The sequence below is a fragment of the Bicyclus anynana genome, chromosome 12, assembly GCF_947172395.1.
Source record: "Bicyclus anynana chromosome 12, ilBicAnyn1.1, whole genome shotgun sequence".
NCBI lineage: Eukaryota > Metazoa > Arthropoda > Insecta > Lepidoptera > Nymphalidae > Bicyclus > Bicyclus anynana.
In genome coordinates, this window is record NC_069094.1 from 8,175,246 (window position 1) to 8,182,754 (window position 7,509).

At 31.1% G+C, this 7,509-nt stretch overlaps 1 long non-coding RNA gene across 1 annotated transcript; it reads right to left on the reverse strand.

Annotated features, from left to right (window-relative positions):
- Nucleotides 1-4,899: 4,899 nt before the first annotated feature.
- Nucleotides 4,900-6,346, reverse strand: LOC128198566 (uncharacterized). The gene is made up of 2 exons (XR_008251311.1): nucleotides 6,248-6,346; nucleotides 4,900-5,042 (listed from the first exon to the last, which is right to left on the reverse strand). It is a non-coding gene; the product is annotated as an uncharacterized LOC128198566 (long non-coding RNA).
- Between the last annotated feature and the right edge of the window lie 1,163 nt (nucleotides 6,347-7,509).

Here is a 7,509-nt window from a genome sequence, read left to right on the forward strand (position 1 = left end):
GTGGTTGCTCTTTAAAAAAAAGCATTATTTACAATTGTAATTATTATTCACAATCCCCAAAATTACAAATATTGTGTATATACAAATTTTAGGCTGGTGGAAAATCACTTACATATTGTTTTTATATAACATTATGAGGATTCAATAAACAAATAAATTTGAGACAGAACATAGTAACAGAATCAACATAATATTCTTAGTTCTTTACTATTTTTTTTTTACTTGACCTTGTAAATTATTAATTATATAACAATAATTTTAACTTAAGTATAGGCAACCTTATAAAGTCTTTATAATGTGTCTCTGTAAATATTATTTATCATCACTAAAAACATATGAGGGTATATATTTCTAATGCCGGATCAGAGACCATTATAATAAAAATAAGTAAGTGTAAGTAAGGTTACCTAAAAACCTAAAGAAAATTATGTCATTTATTGTCATACAAAACAAAGATTGTGAGTTTTGCAAAATTATAGTTTCAAAAACAATAAAAACACAAAGCACGAACAATACTGTGAAATCTCACATTGTTTCAGTATTAAACATTTTTTCACAAATTCAGCAATTTTTTTACAATATACATTAGAATGTAATACAAAGAGCAAGATTTCTAATTAAAAGTACAAAAAGGACAGGATATCACAGGAGGCACAGATATGTTAGGACTTATATTTAATTATATGTATATTACTAGCAGACTCCATGGTTTTACCGGAATAGTAGTTTTGATTATACTGGGTGCTTGGCAGTAATTCCTATAACTCTGGGGTTACTCTTTAACGAAAATTAATACATAATAATAAATTTATAATAATGACGTACATAACATTAATACATATTTATAATTATGACGTAGCCAAGTTTTACGTATTTTAAAATGCAAGGATAGATAAAGGCGTATGTTACATGGATAGTCGGAGTTTTTGAATTTTGTATGAAGACATAAAAAGATTTTATTTATTAGTTAAAAAAAATATTAGTTATGCAGTTCGGTTCCTTTATGTGGACTCGTCGACACCTTGAAGTTATGGGAAATACTCCCGAGCACCCTGTATATGTTACAGATGTAGCTTTCTAGTAAAGAGTGGATTTCTAAAATCAGTAGTGTAAGTTTTTGAGTTAACTCTTAACAAACAAAAAATCTATAATAATATTCTAACAAAAAATAAATATAATAATAGAATACAAATACCTAATAACTTACTCTTACAAAAGTAATAGTTTGAAAGAATTCAAAATGGAAATTTGAAAGACTGATAAATAGCATGAAAAATAATCTTTAATTTAAATTCCAAGTTAAGAAAATATGAATATAAACATACGGTATGAAAAAATTACTGACTTCGGTGGCGTGTAGATCTATAACTAGCATCTTAACTTACTTTATTTTTAAACATATCTTCCATTTCCTTTCCTTTCTTTCTAGTATCTACATTGTGCATCTTCCTATTAAAATTAATACACCATTGTCTGACTTGCATTCTAATGACAAACAACCAAAAAGCATTAAAAAAATCCAATTTATGCTTGCACAAGATAAGAAAGAAGTATCGAGCCCATTTTTAAATACGTTAATTAAATCTGTGTAAATGTAAACGTTACAATTTTTTGGCAATATTTCTTCAATTAAATAAATACATTGTCACACAAGACTCAAAAGATTACGAGACGGATGATAAAAAAATCTGGTACTTGCATTATATTCTCTGGATTCAATTAAAGAGTGAAATGGTTCATTTACATCAGACAATAGTGCATTTTTACAACTTTGGCAATCTGCACTATCTAGTTTTAAAAAATAAATATCTGCAAATTGCACCTGCAAAAACACAGCTTGAGTTTGAAAAACGTTTTCGGAAGGAATACAAGTATCTATGAAATCTAAATTTTGATGTTGAGATGTGTAATCAATACATTGAATATCTATTTTTGGTCTATTAATTAAACTACTGAGAGAACCGAGCATTTTATATTTATCGCGAGAACAATTTGCATATATAGAACTATCAGATGTCATATCATTAATTAACAATGTCTTAAATGACGAAACAAAATTGTGACAATCTGGGTGTGTATTAGAACCACCATGACCTCTGATTTGTGAAAAAAATTCCAGGGGATCCTGGTTTAATTGCTGAAGACTCAAGAAGTTAACGAAATGTTTTTAAAATCTTTACGGTTTTTATATCGTGACAAAAGTTACGTAATGAAATTGGCCTCATTTTTCTTGAGCCATCAGCATCAAATTTCATTGATTGTAGTTTTTTCACTGATTCATTCCAAAACTGACAGTGAACTGATTCTAAAGATAAAGCATTACGTAAACTGGTACTTTTATGACCACCACACCATTAAGGCTATCAAACAAATTGTTCATGAATAATATTATTTCAGCAGTGAAAAAGCCATTATCAATGTTAATAGGTGGGACACTATAATTATGGTCTATTCTAAATCGTTCGCATGTCTTCAAATGCATCGATAGAGAGATGTAGACTGTGTTGCTGAATACTTCTGCATGGTTGACCTGTAATGTAAAATGAAATTTGGTTAAAAATTGAACGTATAACACTGTACAATAGTATGAATAACATAATAGTAATTGTCTCGTTGGTCCAGTGCTTAGCCCCTGCGGATCACGAGGTACTAGGTTTAAATTCTGCCTCATTGCCAAACCAAAATCTTGGAATTACCAACCGACCGTCCGATTCCGATTGTCATAAAAATTTAATGGAACCAATCTGGAACTATAATATTTTAACAAAAAAAGAATTTTTAAAATTGGTCAAGAAAAAACAAGTGTCGAATTGAGAACCTCCTCCTTTTTTTAAGTTGCTTAAAAAGCCGTTAATTTGGTTCTAATAATACTTTTATATTGAATCTTCGGTTAAATAATACATAAGGTTATACATTTTTAAATATATATTCATCACGCGAAGACGCGTGATTCGTAGATATGATGATGACGACGAAGCACGAGAAACCATTTTAACCCTTCAGGAACTGCAGTTAGAAACTATTCGTCATCCTCCGTATTCACCAGACCTTGCTCCAACGGACTACCATTTTTTTCGTGATTTGGACAATTATCTACGTGACAAGAAGTTTTCTTCCCAGGAGGCAGTACAAAATGCTTTCACACAGTTTTTGCAGTCTAGATCGTCGGAGTTCTATCGCAAAGGCATTAATGACCTTCCCATTAGATGGCAGCAATGTATAGATAATAATGGCAACTATTTTGATTAAATAAATTTGTTAAAAATTAAAAAATAAACAATTTAGATTTTCAGTACAGATCGGCAATTTCATACTTTAACCCCTAATATGATCGATACTGAGGCCCAAAACACTTTTTTGTTATTTTTTGTCTATCTGTCTGTCTACCGCGCACCACGCTAAAACTACTGAATTAATTCAAATGAAACTTAAGTAAAATTAGTGGACTATTTATTATACTTTAAAAAACTTGCAAAAATATATATAGAAGGTTGTGAAATAGGGATTGAAAGTTTACATCGCTTTTCACGCGGAAAGAAGTCGCGGGGGTCCGTTAGTTATTTATAAAAATCATAATATATTGGTAACTTGAATTATAAAATTTCATTGGTAAATTAAAAATTTACCTTGACCTCGCGGCTGCTCAATGCACAACTAGCAAAAGCAAACAAAAGAAAAACAAGATCAGCAAGCCACGCCTACTAGTCAAAAGTTCATTTCTTCCTTTAGTGGCCGAATAAATACTAAAAGCCAATATGATACAGCTGATGTTCTATAGCTCGTACAAGATTGTTAGTCATCACCACGCGACGTCGCGTTACCGGCCTCAGCGTAAAAGGCCGTTTCACGCGGCGTCGTGTGATGTGGCACTGAACTTGTTAAGAGAAATTTTAGTAGCAGGAGACACTTGATGGTGTCAGACTCAGACCTGCGTGAATCCTGACCTGAGAAATCCTGGTCATTACCTAATGTTGATGTTATTATATCTAATATAAATATTGTTATAAAATAAATAAATAAAAATAAAAAGAGATGACATGATTACACAACTTAAATTCCTAACAAAAGGTAGCTACTGTAAATCGTTGAAGAGTTCCGTTAAGTGTCTTTCGTATTCCTAACCAGACCCCTAATGACAGTCACAACCCATCTAGGTGAAAACTCCTCATCAATACAAATTAATCAAACCCAATCACAAAATAGCTACTTAAAACTGTTGAGGAATTCCATTAACTGTCCTTAATCTTCATCATCATACAACAACATACTTACACACTTACACACAAAATCTTCGTGAAGTGTGATGGTGTGATATAAAACATATGAAAATATATATGAAGTGTGTTTAGATTTTCACACGGACGAAGTTGCGGATGTCCGCTAGTAATAATTATAATTAACTTGCTCTTAAATTAATGAAAATAAATTTGCTTAATTACCATAGAACAATCAGATATGGTAAATATATTTTATATAACATTTTATAAACAAACCATACATAATTTAAAATAAATAAGTTATAAAAAGACATGTGTTATCTACCTTCATTTCTAATTTATTTGTTGGTAAACAGTACTCATTAAGAAAGGCTGTAGTATAACAAATGAATTGACTAAAAATGGCTATGTAGTTAGTCTGTATCTGTACACCATAGATGGTGCGAGAGGATCACCATGAAGCCATGGAATGCTAAAATATTTTTCTCATACTTGTGCATTATATGAATATCTCTGTGAGCTTTGTTCAAATTTTTTTTGGCGCACCTACTAACAGTAAACCTCCGAAACCCCTGCATATTAAATTTAATTTAAATTGTTGGAACTTTTTCAGAGATTCAGCTTGTATATACACAAGGAATGCTTGTTTAAAGGTATTAAAAAGGGATTAAAACAACTTGCCTTCATCTTGTCATAAGAAGTTGGTCTAATGTGTTTATCCGTCAGGGTTGTGGTTCTTGCACGTCCGGCTTCACCATCTGTAGCATAGAGCTCCTCAATGATGGACCACTGTGCACGTTGATTACCAATAAGTAGGTCTTTTTTCTGAAAATTGTTTCGAAAACATTTTAATAAATGTGGTACATCATACATGTGATATATTTTATTATTATTATATATATAATAAAAGACATTATCAGGATCATTACTATTATTACGGTTAATAAGTAAATCTCAGATATTAATGAATTTATTGCTGCAACATTAGCAGACCCTTGATCTGAGACAGTACATCTCACTCCATATCCTGATTTAAATATAGCATCAAGAAGTTCTTTAAGAATATTTTTTAAATTAAAAGATTTAATTCCATCTCGGACAAAATAAAAAGCTAAAGGTAGTTTCCAAGAAGAAAATATCCCACACAGCATAAAAACTAAAACTTAATCAGCAACATTATTTGTTCTGACACCACCTCCTATATCCTCAAAACCTTGAATAACACCTGTATGAAAGTATAACATTTTGGACTAATTTTAGATAAGGAAAGTGCAAAAATTTTTTCATCATTGGTAGATATATCTAGCACCTCTGAATTTAACACCAGATAATCTTAATTGTTAGTCTACTAATACCTTTTCAAAATGACTTAACAGGGGATACTTTGATACAAAAAGTTTTTTGTATCAAAGTATCCCCTAAGTTAAGTAATTTAGTTAAAGATTGATATTTAGCCTTTAATCTGTTAAGTTGAGTTTTATTTTTTAGTTGTTTCTTTAATGATTATTATTAGCTTGACGTGAATTTTTCTTACGAAGAGTTTCAAACTTATCTTCCGGAACTCTATGAACAAAATCTAGCTTTCTACATGACTTGAGTCTGTTATATGACCTAACGTGCACTGGTATGTTTTCTAAAGCAGACTCACAATTAGCAGGTATAGAATCAGCTTGACTCGCAGTTGAAGTCTGTAAAGTAGACTCAACATCAGTTTGTAAATTGGAATTTTCAATAACATTGACCGGAGACAATATTGAAAACTGTTCTTTACCACTGTCAGACTAACTCTCTGAAATTTAATGGGTTTGAAGATGTCTGTCTGTATGTAATGTAAAAGTAGATGGAATATGGTCAACTATTGTACAGGAATTCATTACAATAAATGGAAAAAAAATCTAGAAATTTGAAATTACAGATGGTGGTGAAATAGTAATTGGATCAGATTGAAGGGGTTGATTAGGAGTAGATAGTGTAATTTCTAAATTTAAAGTAGGAATAGCATCCTTTGTCAATCTATGATAATTACATACCTGGGTAGAAAGTGGTTTTCACAAATTTTAACGTTTTCTAACTGCCTACGAGTATATTTCCGTAATATTGGACAATTGATGAACCATGCCTCCCATCTATAATGTTATCACTATCAGTAAAAGGTACAGCACGTATTTTGATCGCGTTTTACACTTGGGAATAACACATTGCCTCATTTTTAATTTAAAACAAAATTACTTTTATCAATAACCAAGCACGAATCGAACTTCATTGTATATCTTTTTATTAATCAAAATTTATTTAAATAGTGAAGATAATTAATTAACAAGAAAGATTTATCCTTATTATTAGTAATTCCAGCGGCGCTCATGCGAATTTCAATGATTTCAATTATTGAAAAGTCAAAACCAATCTTTCGCAGTAAAATTACAATGGCGGCGCAGGCACGAGGCAACAAATTCAAAACAATCATAAACACGTGGTATAAACACATTTCTCTTTCATTCATAAAAGCTATTATTTTTCTTTGTTAAATTTGACCAATCACATCAGTTCTTCGATACTTAGAATTGTAACAGTGTGCAAGTTTATTTAAGTGTACAGGTGAAAGAGATAGGCATGGCCACCACCTACTACAGCCCATAACAAGGAGAAGGATGGAGATATCTCTCTCTTTTGTTAGTAAAGGATGGAGGATTCTCATTTTTTATTCTACGGTCGGGAGGGCCTGCTGATAATGCAATGAAAATGTCAAGGGGATACGAATTATTGTCCACTTGTAACAAGTAATTTAACTGATTAGTCAAATATCGATTTCTTTGATAATTGGCTTCATGACTTTTCCTTAATTGTTTTAATTTATAGTCGATTTTCAGCTCTTTATCATTTATATAGTTTGGGCCCGAGTTTGTATGGAGACTGGATTTCTCCTTTATACCTTAAAAATTGCCCTATACAAATATACGAATTTGTTACGTAATTGTATGTAGAAATTGTAGAACGTGACTAAATTAATGACCATTCAAATAATATAATGTTAGTGGCTAATTATGTTAGACGAATTGGTTAACAGTTTTATTATTTTTAATCGACTTCAAAAAAAGGAGGAGGTTCTCAATTCGAGTCTATGTGTTTTTTTATATGTATGTGTATGTATTCGGAGACGGCTGGACTTATTTTAATTTTTTTTTTGGTTTGAAAGGGTTTATTCCTGAGGTAGTCCCATTGTCATCATGTCAAGATCTGGAAGAGGAACTTTCAAAAATCGTAAGGGCAACTAGGTGTTCTGTTTATTTAAGCC